At 35.8% G+C, this 17,799-nt stretch overlaps 2 protein-coding genes across 2 annotated transcripts in view; both read left to right on the forward strand.

Annotated features, from left to right (window-relative positions):
* LOC126377549 (uncharacterized) overlaps positions 1-7,032 on the forward strand; it is a 28,333-nt gene extending 21,301 nt beyond the window's left edge. The window contains exon 14 of the mRNA XM_050025345.1: positions 68-7,032. The gene's annotated coding sequence lies outside the window, so the exon portion shown is untranslated. The remainder of the gene's footprint in view (positions 1-67) is intronic.
* Positions 7,033-14,194: 7,162 nt separating this feature from the next.
* Positions 14,195-17,799, forward strand: part of LOC126377574 (uncharacterized) — a 35,860-nt gene continuing 32,255 nt past the window's right edge. Inside the window, exon 1 of the mRNA XM_050025378.1 lies at positions 14,195-14,438. The gene's annotated coding sequence lies outside the window, so the exon portion shown is untranslated. The remainder of the gene's footprint in view (positions 14,439-17,799) is intronic.

The raw sequence follows: 17,799 nt of genomic DNA on the forward strand, positions 1-17,799 counted from the left end.
ATCGCCCATAACATTAGTCCATCATGTTAGAGGACACCATGCAATCATCCATCGTCCATCATGTAAGGTTTTATTTTTGTGTACAAATACACATTGTGCCATCATTTTTCACCGTTGAGGTGCTCTTTTGTTCAATAAAATCCTGCGTGACCCGTGGTACAACTGCTTGGTATAACTCGCCGTACCACAGGGATGTATTCTCCCGATGGGCCAATCGTCCGATGGTACAACTAAACAGGAAAAAATAAATCAAGGGCCATAGTATAGAGAACGAAGTCAATGAAGCCATTCTATAATAATGATAAGGCTTTGTCTGTTTCCACTACCAGCATATATTGATTGTTCCATAGGGAATGTGTTTAGTTGTACCAAAAAATCCCTATGGTACGGTCACGAGCATTAATATGTATACACTTTGGTACCATGTCACATTAACTTTTGTGACAAATTGAACTGTAAGTCTCACTAAATGTCAAATATGTTAGTGCGACAGAGTCCTAAAGTGGGTACATTATATTGCTCATGACTGTACAACCAGTTGTACCAAGTGGTTGTACCACGGGTCACACAGGAATAAAATTAATAATGTGGACAATGGATATATAATACTTACACACTTACAGAGGTGACTTATGCCGCTTATTTGAACCAGGCCAGTACTTTTTACGTCTTGTTCAAGCCATGCCATCATTACAGTTTTTCAAACGGCATTTCTGTACTCACGCATCCAAAAATGTTACAAATTCCAAAGTATTACTAATTCTTCATGTCTTCTCAAACTTCTTACAAGGCCGATATGTAATTATATACTTAATTTTAAAAACTATATTAAACATAAAGCTTGACATAGTGAGTAGTTTTAAGTGAACCTTTAAAGAGAATTGTAGGAAAGTTAATCACATGAAGTGTACATATAAAAATGGTTTCCTTCAAATATTTTTTATGATATTTATAATCGTGAGACAACAATATATTTTGTAAGGCAACGAAGAGACTTACCAACATACATTCCCTGAGACTGAAACGTATAGAAGAGGCTAAGATCAAACAACAATACGTTACAAAGTAATAGTAAGAACAAGAACATAAATACTTATGACTATATGAACTAGTGGACGATATTCATATTATATTAAATTTCATATTCCTTCGCGGGTTGTATTTAAGGTCAGACAGGCAGTCGTTTCTGTAAAAACCGGACCTGTCAAATCGCATTTGTTTTTTGAAAGAAGACACTAGACAGTAACTGCTGCTCCCATAAATGTAAATAAAGTATTTGACTGAAAAATGATAAATATAATCTAATCTAAGATGAACAAAAATCAATCTCATTTTACTTTTCGACTTATTTCCCAATTTTTTTATGAATTAAGTAAGAATGAGTACGACGTTTGACCGTTTTTATTGATGACGTCACAGGACAGTATTTCCATACAAACTTCAAAGAAAACTTTCGTTTTGAGGTTTCGTAAAGAGTATCACATTTGACTAGGTTGTCAAGTAGCCTATTAGATAAAACTTCGGCCTGGGAAGCATATCTCATCTGCAGTGATTTGCAATAACATAGCATCATGCCTATATCCTCGGTGCGTTAGGCAGAGGTGTGTATACATAACTACTCCTGGCCAGTTATGTTGGGGTCCTATATAATAGGAACGAGCCTATTGCCATAACACATGAAAAAAAAAAAACTATTTGCAATACTGACTATCGTCCACTATTTCATTTAAATTTTATTTTACTTGACTAATATACAAAACATCGTATTATTAAGTGAATGCACACGGATTTCATTCCCGCCTCTTGTTTTATTGTTATCATTAAAAACTCTGTCCTATGCGTATATTATACATAAAGACAACACAAATACAAGCTTTAACATCATCAAAACTTAAAAATAAGGACAATAGTAACGTTTAATTATTAAAAGGTCGTAAGGGACTTAATCGCGAACAGAGTGACATTTTCGGCGGAAAATTCCACTTGATATTAACTCAGAATCATGAGCTGAATCACCGTCCTCAGTTTTCGTTACGATGTCGCTAACACCCTGTATATATACATATATTAAAATAATATATAGTTATATATCAGCCTAAACGTCGAGGTAAATACTAAATATAAAAATGTGTCTGTTCGTGATTCAGCCCTCTTAGTAATGTTGTACCTATTCGTAACTAAATACATAAGCTTGCAATAATATTTTTGAGTGAAGTATTTGGGTAGAAATTGCTATAAAAATACTTAGTAAACTTACAAGGAGTCGACGTGGACCTTTACAGTTGCTGTTATGCAAATAAAAACTATAATGCAACAACATAAAATGATATGACAATATGTCACTAGTAGTGACTCACTGCTTAAAAAAATTAAGTTTCAACTAATAAGTTTAAAATCTATATTTCATCCACCCCTCCTCCTTCCTTTATTGAGGATAAAATATAGATTTGACTTACGGAAGAAAGATACGTGGTCCACATCATTGTATAAGAAGATCAGGTATGCTCAAAAGTGACAGCTATCATTTCAAGGTTAACCCAGCTGACGTTATCCGAAGCTGCGTTGCCATTTAGTAAAAAATAAATTACCCACGACCATTATTTTTATATTAACTATGCAAGGAAATTTTGAACATTTAGTAAAAGAGTTACTTACAATTTTAATGATTTTTGTATAATTATGTGACAAGTAGTAGTAATTAAATACATTAGTCAGTAATTCACTTAATTTTCAATAATGAAAAATATAATAAACGTCCTTGGAATATTGGAGATACCAATTTAATGGTAACACAGTGGTAAGAGATACGCCATCAAAGGGCTAGCAATGGCGGCTTGTCATAGGATTGAGCATACCTGGTTTTCTTACACCATGGGCCACATTTCGGCTCTAAACGAAAGTAAAACAAGTCGGAAAATAACGCGTTTCTGATAATTATTTATATGAAAATATTTTGGATTTGACATTTTATAAACATTAATCGTATCGTATCAAATGTTTCATCGTATTCTACACGTAGTTTAACGATCATCGTTCAAAAAACACTACGTAACATTTGATGTGCCGTTAGCAACATTTAAAACGACTCAATGAGGGACTCTCCTACGTTTCTCAAAAGCAATACAGATGGCGCTGCAAAGATTTCCCTTCGTTTATTTGTAATTTCATGGATAACAGACATATGCATCTTTTATCTTCGTTTTTGGGTATAAACGATGAACAATGTAAAAACGATTCTATCCCACTCAGACACAATTATATCTTCCACCCATTATTATTCTGATCAAAATAAAGAGAAGCAATGTAGGTAACAATTATATACCATATCTGATCCAAATATCAAGCCATAATATATGGCTCTGCCATTAAATAATGTTTTTGAATAATTATGTACGGTTACTAGCATTATACAGGGTGTTAGTAACATCGTAACGAATACTGAGGGAGATGATTCAGGCCGTGATTTAGAGTTAATATCAAGTGGAATTTTCGATCGCAAAAGTATGGAACGGAAAATAATTAAAAAGAACACTAAAATTTTCAGGAATTTTCCGACAGGAAATTCCACTTGATATCAACTCAGAATTATAGTCTGAATCATCCCCTTCAGTATTCGTTACGGTGTTACTAACACCCATACCTACTTGTATGGCTACCGTATGTACTTGTATGGGGTGTAAGTGTCATCGTAACGAATACTGAGTGGGTGATTCAGCTGATTATTCTGAGTTAATATGAAGTGGAATTTTCCATCGCAAAAGTATAAAATTGAAAATAATTAAAAAAAAAACTAAAAAAAAAATCGTGAATTTTGCGACGGAAAATTCCACTTAATATTAACTCAGAATTATGGTCTGAATCATCCCCCTCAGTATTCGTTACGATGTCACTAACACCCTGTATATACACTTTTTTGACAAATTGAACTGTAAGTCTCACCTAATGTCAAATATGTTAGTGCGACAGAGTCCTAAAGTGGGTACATTATATTGCTCATGACTGTACCTGAGCAATGAGAAAATAGGTAATTATCACGTTAAATGTGAACAGCGCCATCTATATTGTTTTTGGAGAACGTACCCTGGAAAGTACCTCATTATTGTCAATGAACTAAATAAAATAGGACAGAGTCAAGAATCGACTAACCAAGACTTCATAAAGGCTGTGAAACAACTTGAATTCGGTTTGGCGGGTGATCTTATGATAAAAAAAATATCACTTAAATGATAGGGACGAATTTTTGTAATAAATAGATACTTATGCATATAAAAATCCTTACACAATGGATAATCTTGGAAAATATAGCTTGAAGCATTTTATAATACGAAGACAATGTACTCGGGGCTCAAAGAGCGAGAAATAAACATTCGTTTGTACTAGTTCCTATGTGTAAAACTCAGATTGAAAATAATATGGATTCAGAAGTCATATTTGGCTAAAATATGTAAATAATACAGTTAATAAAGCTCTCTTCATTCGATTAAGTGTGAACACATTTCGGTATTTGACAAATTAGCGAAAATTAATCAGACTACTGCTGCACAGATCATAAATATTTTTAAGGAGCTGGTATGTTAATTGAAATGTAGTTCGGAGTTAGAAAAATCTTGTAATACAATAATAAAGTCACAACGACCGCAAACTTCTTTAACAAAAAGCCATATAATATATAAATGTTATTATAATTATGTAAGTGTAAATATTTTAACTTAAACATTGCGTTTATGATCCGTTCGGCAGTTTTTCTGAAATTCGTTTATATGTCCTAACTACTCTTTGTATTTTACACCACTAAATCTATGATATTATTGATCTGAGTTCTAACTAAAGCCATATTAACCAACGTGTGAGGAATAATTGCTGAACCGAATTGCCTAGAATTAGACCAAAATTGTTGTACTTATCCATCTAATAGTGATAAAAAAGGGAATGTCAAAGGAGAGTTATGGAGATATTGTTATAACAGCTGTTATGTATGTGAGTTGAAGGTCCACTTTATATATTTTGTTTCTTATTTTTATAATATTTATATATATTGTAGTTAGTCTACTTGAGCGGAATACGAGCGGACGGACCGTACGAAGCGTCCTGGCCGGCATTTTCTAATTGAAAGAAAGACACAAGATACATTTATTATTTACGGACACCACAGACACAGACAGGTACATTACATTTAACACAGGATAAAACCACACGGAAAATAATTTAAAAAAAGAACGCTAAGATTAAAAAATATTAGAAAAAAAAACAAACTATAATCTTGAAAAATAATAATATAAAGTATTTAAAAATGCAACTGACGGCCCGATCATCTGCGGAGGCATCCGGTATAAAAGGACCGGACCGGAGGATGGAAGGAAAGGAGGAGGAAACCTTTGGAGAAGTTGGTGAAAGGTTTTCTTGCGATGGATGTACAGTCCTAGCCCAATAGGGAATACAGTCGTAAGCTTATGTTAAATACTGATACTCCGTTCGCTCTTATTCCGCTGAAGTGACCGCAGTTTAGTGTTGCATATAATCGAATTTGGTAGAAGAGTCAATGCTATTGAGCTACTTTGTTTGTAAACCAAGTAGTATTTCTACTAATAGTATTCCTGTCGATATATACTAGCTGATTAATAAGCTATCAATGCAACACAGTAGCTTTTATATTCACTATATTGTTAAAAGGTTCTGCCTTAGCGGCACAGCAACCGCGCCGCGGCGGCTTCGACCAATAGACGCGGCGAATGGTCTGTACGCAGAAAAACGTCTCGTGCGGCTATTGGTCGAAGCCTTCGATATAATTAGCGCCGCGAGCGACGCAGTTGCTGTGCCGCAAGGGGTGGACTACCAAAATAAATAAAGGACCCTCTTTTTGTACAACTGACAACGATACTCGTAATAATAATATGAAGTAGGAAGTTTATTTTTTCTTATTATATTATTGATATTATATATTATATAAGCAATAAAAAGTGGACCTTATTTTTTTATGAAAAATTTTTATGACCGTTCATTTGCGTTTAACAATTTCATGTGTACCTTGTGTTGATCTGTTAAAAATATCCGTTCTCTACTTATAATTTTAATATTCAGTTTTAATTGTTAAATAATTATGTAGATCTTTATGGCGAATGTTTTTGATTATTTTAGTTAATATATAAAATTTAATGTACTAGTATTAGATTCGAATTGAATATGCTAAAATTATTATATATACATAAGTGACAAGAGTCTATAACAAATACTATGAATAAATGTACAACCACCTTGCCTTGGATCGCTTCTAATAAAGTAGATATTTCTATAAATATATGTATAATCAATATTACAGTAATACTCCTTACTGCTGTTGTGCTCAGTTACAGAAAAGATATTTGTATGTGAATTATATGTAGCTAGGTTACAATATAGCACTTTTATATTCCAAAATTGAGTCGTTTCTGAAAACTGCATGATATAATATACCTTTGTATTTCTAACACTCTCATTGTTAACTTCTTATACAATTAATATATATAGTACGTTAATTGCCGCATTGATGTTAACGTGATATAAAAAATATGTATATATAATGCCATAGTAACGTAAAGAAAGATGTAAATCGTGTATTTTTTTAATCATATCAATCAGTTTTATTTAAACCACTAGCGCCGAGAATTCTTATTTAAATAAGGTACAACAGTTGAAGCAGAATTTGAGAACGTGATATAGAAAAGAAAGAGTGCATTGTAATGAGTCATTTAGTGATTTTATTTTCAAGATCTTTTTTTCTTTTAAAATGAATACTTAAAATGTAAATTACTTATCCTATTTTTTTTTGTCAGTTTTCACCAAGCACTTGTTTAACCTTCGACGAATATATTATATATTCAATACTATATTTTATCGTCAAGTTAGCATCAATGTGGTATTTTTTTTAAACCGTGTTCTGTACCCAAGGCCTGTACTTATGATCCACCTGAAGAACTCTGTTGCTCGATGTATAACTGAAAATATTATATAAATAAATATGTATTTCACGATTAAATATATTCGTATGTGTAGGTATGTTGAAGTTTTATTTTTTTAGCAGTTCCAAAACTAGTTCTCTATACTTGTGGAACCAAAATCAATGAATTTACAATGTATAGACGAAAAACTCAAAACCAATTTACGCGGATTTCGACGCCAGCTATGCCAACCAATGAAATAATGTAACAAAATCAGGTGATCAGCCTATAATGTCCTAACCAAAGTAGGACAGTAGGTAGTAGTGTGTGTTGTTGTCACATTTTAGTGATATGAACCCGGGACCTCCGGATCGTGAGCCCAACCCTCAACCACTGGACCACGGAGGCCGCTAAAAAGTAAGATGATCCGTGCTTCGGAAGGCACGTTAAGCCGTTGGTCCCGGTAACCCAACCACTTACACCTGTTTATATGAAGGGGAAGGAAGAAGTGAGAGAGATTTCTCTAAGTTTCCTCGTACACCTGCTAATAAAGAGAATTGCGCAAAACGTCATTGACACAATTCAACGGAACTCTTTAGTTAAACCTGCCTACACACATCAAAATTAATTGCAGATTGTCTGTATCCACCTTCTAAACAAATTATAACCTTAACCTAAACTTGAATGTGGGCGAGGATTCCACCTAAGTTAAGCCCACAGAACGTTGGTCTCTAAACCTACTTAGATCAAAAACAAAATAGTTTATTTGCTTTACATAGTACATCAAACATATGACCATTATTGGGACTTCCTAGTAAGCCTCATATAAAGACATGAGTGTGTCATGTGTAAGGAAGCCCCGCTCTTCCTAATTGCTATTACAATTTTGATAGTATTTATAATCTATTTATTTCTAAGTCACGTCAAAAATAAAAAGTAATAATGATAGCTAAGACCAGTTCACTTTCCCTGTTTCTCAAACATAATATCTCCACATGTTGGCAATTTCAAAAAAGGAACGTCACGTCACTTTTTAAGAGAAAAACGTTTTGGCGGGTGTTCCGTCTGGGACTACGAAGAAAAAAACAAGTGAAGACGATTATTGTCGAGAGAAGCGAAAACCGAAAGACTAGTTGCTGTATTCTTTTGTATAATATTTCTTATTATAATTTGTAGTTATAATATTTGGTTTCCGTAATAAGAGTGTTATTTGTGGTACTTAATTACTGATTAAAACTGGGTATGTTACTAATATTTACGTTTTAGCACGTAGTGTAGAGTTTTCTAACACACATAATATCAGCGTCGTGGTTCACGCCGCGACTTGTGCTGAGTGAGGCCCTTTTATCTCAGGACGTCCACCACCACCTTATGATCATTTCGCCAAACATCCTGCTTTTTTGTAATTGTTTTAGTGGAAAGATATGATGTTGTTGTCTTTTTTTTTTGTGTGTGGCGTCCTTTTATAATAAACTTTTTCTATTCTTTTCTATTCAAACTACCTCTTCATATATTTACTGGTAAGCAACCTAAATACCAAGTTCTGAGGCTAGTAGCTCCGACCGCAACGTAACGATGTGACATACTAGTCTCCATATGACATACGTCTACGTGCCAAGCATACGTGATACTACGTGACCGGCCAATATCGCCGTTTATGGCCCAGTTACCATCGCCACTTCCTTCGGCCATATCTGTCTGTGACATTAAAAAATCTATCCTTATTATTGTTATTATAAGGTAGGTACAGTCATGAGAAATATAATGTACCCACTTTGGGACTCTGTCTCACTAACATATTTGACATTTAGTGAGACTTAACAGTTCAATTTGTCAAAAAAGTTAATGTGACATGGTTTCAAAGTGTAACGTCCCCATTGCTGGGGCACGGGCCTTCCCTATGAATGGATAGGGAGATCGGGCCTTAAACCATCACGCGGGCCCAGTGCGGATTGATGGTTATTAACGACTACTAATGCAGCCGGGACCAACGGCTTAACGTGGCTTCCGAAGCACGGAGGAGCTCGAGATGAACATTTTTTTTTTGTGGTCACCCATCCTATGACCGGCCTTTGCGAAAGTTGCTTAACTTCAACAATCGCAGACCGAGCGCGTTTACCGCTGCGCCACCGAGTTCAAAGTGGCCGTATATTAGTATTCGTGACCGTACGTGTATATCTCACGCCCGTTATGTTTGTTAGGGTAGGCAGAGTCAGAAGTTCGTTCATCATCTTCCTATTGTCCCGTTTTCACGGGCTCCGCTTACCAAAGACAGAGCAGAAGTTAGAAGTAGATGTGAGTTCATTTGTAACTCTTGGCGTGGCTTTTACTTTATCAAGAACTACTTAATTGTTTTTTTATTTGTATATATTGCTTGTTGGGATGAGCAACATTACAACTTTTGAATTGAGTATAAAGCCTAAATTTTGTTATCTATTTTTATTTGAAGCAGAAATGATCAAACAATTCGCGCAGACAAAATTTTTACCGTATAAGAGCCATCAGCGCTCTCTATTTGTCCGGGCAAGTAATTAATGCCATTTGCGGCAAATCTACAAGAAGTCTAAAAAAAAAAGTTTGTAGAATGGTACCTATTTTAGTTAAAACAGCAATCATTAGTAAGTACATCTATCCTTGAATATTACACTTAGAGCTTAAATAAAGTGTGAAGGTTACAAGCTATTTTCCTATATTGCATCCAAAATGACTCAGTGTTTTCCCACGATTCAGAACAATACTATCTTCTATCCTTTTCTGTTTCACTAGTCCCAGTAAATAAGAAAGAGAGGGAAACATGTAGGATTCACAATTGCATACAAACACTTACTTACCTTGGCTTGTAAACGACGAGTCTGAGAAAACATTAGGTCTTTGTAGGAGTACTTTGGCCCACTTGTACGTACATACCAAGGTCCTAAGAAGGAGAGGAAATGGACACTGAGGGGGAAATCATTTCGAAATTTAAAATCCCGACAAATTCCAGGACATTTCGTGTGTGCGTTGACTTCTGATGTGTTGTCATTATAATGTAAGTATATATATTTATGTAATCTGTGTCTGTGGTGTCCTACATAGTGTTTCTTTCCTCTATTTAAAAAAAAAAACTAGCAATAAATCAATAATATCTTAAGGAATCCCTATTTTCCTTACTCACGCCATAACTTTACCGAGTTCATGGGGATTTCAAGTTTTTTAATTATTTGTAGACGGTTCCTACGGAGAACAAATAAATACGAAAATAAGAAAATGAAAACCAGACGGAGTCGGCGCCATACATACATACACATACATACATTAACTCATGCCCGTAATCCCTAATGGGGTGGGCAGAGCCACAAGTAATCAAAGACAACGTGCAGCCACTTTTGATACGATGTCGTAAGCTGGATATGATGAACCTTATGGTGATAAGGGATCAGCCTATCGCCCATAACATCCATACTAGTCTATATTGACTGAGCCCAGGAAGACGATACCGATAAAAATAAACTCATGTAGTCGTAAAATTTTAAGAAAATTGCACCTTAAAACTACTTACTGATTTATTCACTAATACAGTTGGCTCGCCCATTATAGATGGCGATATGGCTCACCATCATGTTGGTCTAACAGAAATCTCGATAAAGCTTAGTTCATCTCGCGATGGATGAAGGTACCTCTGACTATAGTCGTGAGTTTTTTATGTTAAAATAATCATAATTTACAAAAATATACTTAATAAAATTACTTATGAACACGTAGTACGTAGACCAGTGACCTGTGACAATGCCGAAAACTTCTCACGACCATTAGTAGGTTCAAATGACTTATTTTTTGTACAAAGGCAAAAAAGCTGGGATAATATTCCGCTTCTTAATTATTCATTCACTCGTAATAGATTAGACGACGTATTTTGTACGGTGTGTTTTTATTACATCATGTACGCAAATATATATGTAGAAGAACGTAATTACGGCTATCCACAAGCGGTCGACAAGGTAATATGGACTTGTATAAACCGTGAGACCCGTGGTAGCCCAGTTGGTATAACGCTTCCCGTTCACTTTGAGGTCGCAGGTTCGAATCCAGCACAGGCCTAAACCAATGATTGTCGAATTTATGTTTGGATCGTAAATGATTATCACGTGCTCAGCGATGAAGGAAAACATCGGGAGGAAATCCACATTCCCGAGAAATGCATTTTATTCATACTTCTGTAAAAAACCAGACCTGTCAAATCTTCAGGTTAGGTAAGCGGACCCTGTGAAAAACGGAATAATGCAATGAAGAAACGGGCCCCAAATTGAACATGGGAGGTCTCATTATCGCTAAGTGTAGCATTCTCCGTAGGTACTACTTTTTAGGGAAAAATAGGGCAGTGGTTTCCCTGTTGCCTTCCGATCTGCAATACTCTGTCAGACGCTAGTGGGATGGCGCCCACATTTAGTGTAGTCTATTCTACGTTATACCCCGTAGGTCTGGCCCCCTATCCGAACTCAGCCACTATCTGACTACGGTATATTGAAATAAGAGGCGCCCACCCCCGCGGCAAGGACTCGCCCAATAGGAATTGCCCCAGTAGAGGGCAGAGGAGATGACTCTGTCCCCCTGGGGTCGGGTTAATGGTCTTGTATGAAACCAAAATCAAAGGCAAGGTCTAATCTATGTAACTTACGCATAAAACTCAAAGTCGAGAAGAAAATACTTAAGTTGTCAGATATTTTCGCTTTAAGTATTAACGTATTGTTATTTGGATAGTTACTTATCTATTCAAATTATTTACGTAGTAAATATTATTACGCGGGTCCGTTAGGTAATATTACTCATTTACAGTTAGCATAAGCCAGTTTGCGTGTAAAGGTGTACAAAGTATGTATCATTGATTTACTAGCCCGCTGTGGGTGATGTTATGACTCAACCTTTTGGTGTAAGTAGGTAAGTTATATTCTTCCGCATTATTCGTACGGTCACGAGCATTAATATGTATACACTTTGGTACCATGTCACATTAACTTTTTTGACAAATTGAACTGTAAGTCTCACTAAATGACAAATATGTTAGTGCGACAGAGTCCTAAAGTGGGTACATTTACATTATATTGCTCATGACTGTACATACATATACTCACGGCGTCACGGCCATATTCACTATTGGGCTGGGCAGAACTACATTTAATCAGAAGACAACTTGCAGCCATTTTCGATACGTGTATGTTCTTTGTCTACTTAGTAAGTTCAAAAAATAATACATACATACATAAACTCACACCCGCAATTCCTAATAGGATGGGCAGAGCCACAAGTAATCAAAGACAACGTGCAGTGCAGCCACTGTTATACGATGTCGTAAGCTGGATATGATGAACCTTATGGTGATAAGGGATCAGCCTATCGTCCATAACATAGTCCATCATGGACACAATCCCTCTGTCGGATTTTACGACATGTTCGGGAAGACAAGCAGCTGTACGTGTTCTATGTTTGTATTTGCCCCCTGAACAGTGTGCGTCAAGCTAGCGGCCTCAAAAAAAAAATGGACACGAAAAAATAATTTGACCATACCAAAAAATAGTACTCTTATTGAAAAAAATAGTACCTGTTGTAAAAAAATTAGTACCATCACGGTTCTGGATTTATAGCCATGTTTTATTGCACTTGCTAGCTTGACGGTGAGCGAAATTTGGCGAGAGTTAACGACAAGGTCTTTCGGTTTGATTTAAACGCCAAAAAATAGTACCGAAATAGTACTCACCCCCTGCAAAATACCGAAAGTAATACTTCAACGGTTCCAAAGTTATAAAGGCAGTTCTTTGATCCCGCTAGCTTGACGTTTTGAAAATACCTATTATCTGGGGAACGCTTGCATACTTCAGTTTGTAACTAATGTCAATAAACTCGTATGAAATAGTACTCCCTACCATCATAATTTTGATCCGATTCTCTTTGTAGAAATGTTAAAAAATCATCATAACCTATGCCATACATTTGTTGTTGATACAGTCACGTAGACAATTACATAACCTCACAATTTATTCGTAAGTATTGCCATTTTAGAGGTCTACCCTACCATTTCTGTGCACTTCAGAGTGCTGCTATTACAAAAAATTCCTATTGCATACACCCGTATGTATTAATTTTAATAGAAAAGGCTGCATGGGTCTAGTTCTTATCGAAAACAATCTGTGATTTTAATACATCATAATACATTTTTAATCTGCTGTTTTATTTTATAATTCATACCTTCATGTTGAATTTGTTACGGATCGAAGTGTTTGTTAATAAACAATTTGCAGTATTTGTAGAATAACTCAAAGAGTTTCAACAATGATATTACTTTCATCTGACAACCCTGGCACTTCACCAATTTTTACCCAAAAATGGGGAAAAATACTAAAATCTGACAACATTCTTGAGCATGTGTAATAATTTTGTTCGCGACTGTACTTGTCTTGATAAATGTATGACATAGGTTATAATGACTTTTTGACATATTTCTACAAAGAGAATCAGGTTCAAATTATGATGGTAGGGAGTACTATTTCATACGAGTTTATTGACATTAGTTACAAACTGAAGAATGCAAGCGTTCCCCAGATAATAGGTATTTTCAAAACGTCAAGCTAGCGGGATCAAAGAACTGCCTTTATAACTTTGGAATCGTTGAAGTACTACTTTCGGTATTTTGCAGGGGGTGAGTACTATTTCGGTACTATTTTTTGGCGTTTAAATCAAAGCGAAAGACCTTGTCGTTAACTCTCGCCAAATTTCGCTCACCGTCAAGCTAGCAAGTGCAATAAAACATGGCTATAAATCCAGAACCGTGATGGTACTATTTTTTTTACAACAGGTACTATTTTTTTCAACAAGAGTACTATTTTTTGGTATGGTCAAATTATTTTTTCGTGCCCATTTTTTTTTTGAGGCCGCTAGCTTGACGCACACCCCTGAACAGCATAGAAGTAAAAAAATAAAATAATTTAGTTATTAAGTATTTGACCTACTTCCATTAACGAAACTAATAAGTGGGTTTTTTGTTACTTTTGTATTTCGTACATGTAGCAAACTAATAAGGTACCTACTTTAATCAGGTGTTTTACTTTTTTTCTAGCTGTTGTCAAGTTTTTATATTGATTAGTAACTAAACTGATAGTTTCAATTTCAACACTGACCGACTGCTCAACCGATTTAGATCAAAGGAAATTCAGTTCAGCTTGCAACAAATAGTTTTTGTGTTACGCCATATTCATTTACATACAAACCTGTTATAAACGTCATTTTGACATGTGCATTCCCGCGCTTTGAACACCAATCGCGCGCCAGTACCGTGGTAGTCGCTACAGCGCACGCGCGTTCCGCGTAAAAAAGAAAAAGTTTGAATTCTTTTGTTTTTAAATCCGTACAGCCAGTGTAGTCGTTCTTTTTTCATTTACCTTTTTAAATGAGTGAACAAAGTTTTTAATACAATAAGGTTGGTTGTGATTGTGATGCGATAGAAGATTTTTTCGGAGGGATTTGCACAAGTGGAGCTGTCAGTTGCTGTATGAGGTAATGCAAATATAAAATTATTCGTTTGCGAAATGTTTTTGTTGTGACCGGTCTAGGCTTGGTCGGAAAGGGTAACCTTTGTTAATGTAAAAGTAGGTTTTAATAAATTATAGCGAGGTTACGCATTTGATACAACCACTGAACAGAGATAATAAGGTCGATTTTTCTCTAAATATACAACTGATACAAGGCGGTCATATAAAAGACATCAACGCGCTACACGACGCTAAAACCTTTGTTTTTAAAATGTGGTCTGTTTCATCACTTGCTGAAAAGTGTCTGATAGCCTATTCAGAACTTACTTATCTATGTTATGGTTTTAACAGTTATATCAGACGCTTTATCTGTCAGGCAAGCTATAATGCTGAAGACCGAAAGGCACAAACTATGTTGATTTGTTTATGCCTTGTTTAACTCATTTTTTATGGCATGTCACTTCCGGGGTGGAAAGAGGTGTGCGGAGTGAGAAACTTACGATGTTTCAATAGATACACAGGTGCCTAGGAACTGAATTAAACAGGCTTGCGGTATAAAAGGGTTCATTCCTAAGGCCGAGATTTCCAGACTCAAAAACAGACCAGGACATTCAGTCTTACTACTTTATATGGACAGGCTTTCCACTTGTCACCAAAATATCAGGACTCAGGAGTGACTTGACGATTTGTATTAACTACTTGGCCGGAACATACAGGCGTTCTTTATGTATAATGCTTCTATTTTCATAATGGCCCTCGGCAATCATTCCATTAAATACATATAATGACAAACAAATTAAATTTCCATGTTCATCAATTATTAGATTTATCTTGTATCACGCTTTGAATTCAGAACTAGACATAAACTCACAATAAACCTTCCAAAAAAGGTACCTAAATGGCCGTTATGAAGTTTGTCCCATCTCTCTCTGTCGTTTGGCTTATGAGCAATATAATATACCCACTTTAGGACTCTGTCGCACTAACATATTTGACATTTGGTGAGACTTACAGTTCAATTTGCCAAAAAAAATAATGTGACATGGTACCAAAGTGTACGAGTATACATATTAATGCTCATGACCGTACGGGACCGCGTGTCTCCCAAGCACCGCTATTGATCATTATGGCTTCATTACAACTCGTTAATCGGCCTGCTGGTATAGAACGTAACAAATACCTATACATGGCTAATGACTACGTTGTGGCTTTTCTTGCGCTGATCTCAGCAGGCGTGATGCTTCGGAAACTGTAGAATATAAACGTGTATTTATAACACAAAAACATACATACTAGTCGTGGTGGTTTTCTATTGATACATACATACATACATAAACTCACGCCTATTTCCCACCCGGGTAAGCAGAGACTATAGAATTCCATTTGCTTCGATCCTGACACACTTCTCTTGCTTCCTCCACGCCGGTTCAGAGTAGATCGTATTAAACCTTTTCTAAGGACATCTCCAATTTGGTCAATGTAAGTCCTCGGTCTTCCTCTGCCAGCCCTACCATCAACTTTCGCTTTATATACCGCTTTTGCAATTCTATTATCCTTCATCCGCTCTACGCGTCCAAACCAACCTAACATTATCTTCTCAATCTTAGTTACTATATCGCCTTTTACACCACATTTCTGTCTTATCACACTGTTTCTCACTCAAACAGCCTATATTCGTCCCACTGTTGAGCATAAGCCTCCTAACCGGAGGGGGTATGAAGCATACTCCACGACACTGCTCCACTGCAGATTGGTACTATGTGGGAGCAATGGCTTGATGTGCCCTACGAAGCACGGAATCATCTTACTTAATGTGGACATATATTAAATATACTATAGATGTAATCCAACCAAATAGATTGTCCGTTACTTTAGACAAAACATAGGATCCAGTACTGAAATGGATACGTATATACTTACATACATATATTAATATATACTAACTTAATTAATATATTATTGCTCGTACTCCTGACAGGTATTCGCTTGTGTAAAAAACCGGACCTGTCAAATATTCAGGTTACGTAAACGGACCCTGTGAATACAAAAACGTGTATATTGAAACAGATGTTTTTTTATAGGACTTCGATGCGTTTATGTTTGTCGTTGTTCTTGTATCACAAAAAAATAGGTATAATGTTCTAGTTATATAGTCTTTCAATTTAAATATACGCTTTAAAGTAGGTTTGAGTTTATGTATTACATTGAACATCGAAAGAAAATATATTTTACTAATTACTTAATCGATTTATTTATTTTATCTACCTACCATAATGGTTTCAAAACTTTAATTGGTCGATTAAATCAACACCCACGTTTATATTTGTTTAAAAACAATGGTGTTAACGTACTATACATAATAATAATATAGGTATGTATACTTGTGTATCTTCTATGTAGAGTCAATCAATACCTACTATTAATAATCGGCGATGGATGATTCATTGAATATATTATTACTTCTATATTTGGACGAATATCAAGACTGACTGCGAGTTGTCTTATAGCTAAGTTGTGATTCTGTTCACCCCGATAGGGATATGGCCATGCCGTAAGCGTGGCCAGCAAAAATTTAGTATCGATCGCCATCTACTCGCAAAGAAGAAGAAGTGAAGTGAAGTTCGCTCAAACTTAACGTAGGAACGTAGGAGGTAATTCACTAGTAGATAATATAAAAAATCATTTCATTTTTTTTAATGTTATGTTTTTTTTGACGTGACTTCTTCTCTCGTGTGGGTTGTGTGGTGGATTACCAACCTCATCAACCCTGGTGTAAGGGTTACTATTGAGCCGCCAAAGGCCCCTGACATGACTCATGTAACGACTACGTACGCGACTTATTGTAGGTATATTTGCCTCTAATGGCATTCACTACTAGGTCGGACAAATGAAGTGTTTCTAGGTATCCATCACCTATCCAATTATGAAAATCCAAACGGAAGAAGTCGAAGGGAAAGCTTGTTTTTTATTCCGTGTAGATATACCATCGTTTGATGACTCATTGAATAACTGAATAAATTTTACTTATATAAACATTAATTATGATTCAATGTTTTGCATGCGATTACTTGATTAGACATCGGATGGCCTTCGAAATGTTTTCCTTATGTGTTACGTATGTGTGGTGCCGTGTTGAAAGAACTCTCGACTCTCAATGTGAGGGCGCAGGGTCGAATCCCAACACGGGTCTGAATAAATGATATTCTAATTTTCGAATTCATGTTTGGAACATAAATAATTACGTAGTTGATCACGTGCTCAGCGTTGACGGAAAAGATCGTAAGGAAACCCACATTCCCGAGAAATGCGTTTTGGTGGTATATGATTGTTTTCCCTTCGCCAGTTGGAAGGTCAGACAGCCAGTCGCTTATGTAAAAAACTGGACC

This window comes from Pectinophora gossypiella, chromosome 23 (genome assembly GCF_024362695.1).
Source record: "Pectinophora gossypiella chromosome 23, ilPecGoss1.1, whole genome shotgun sequence".
Lineage (NCBI taxonomy): Eukaryota > Metazoa > Arthropoda > Insecta > Lepidoptera > Gelechiidae > Pectinophora > Pectinophora gossypiella.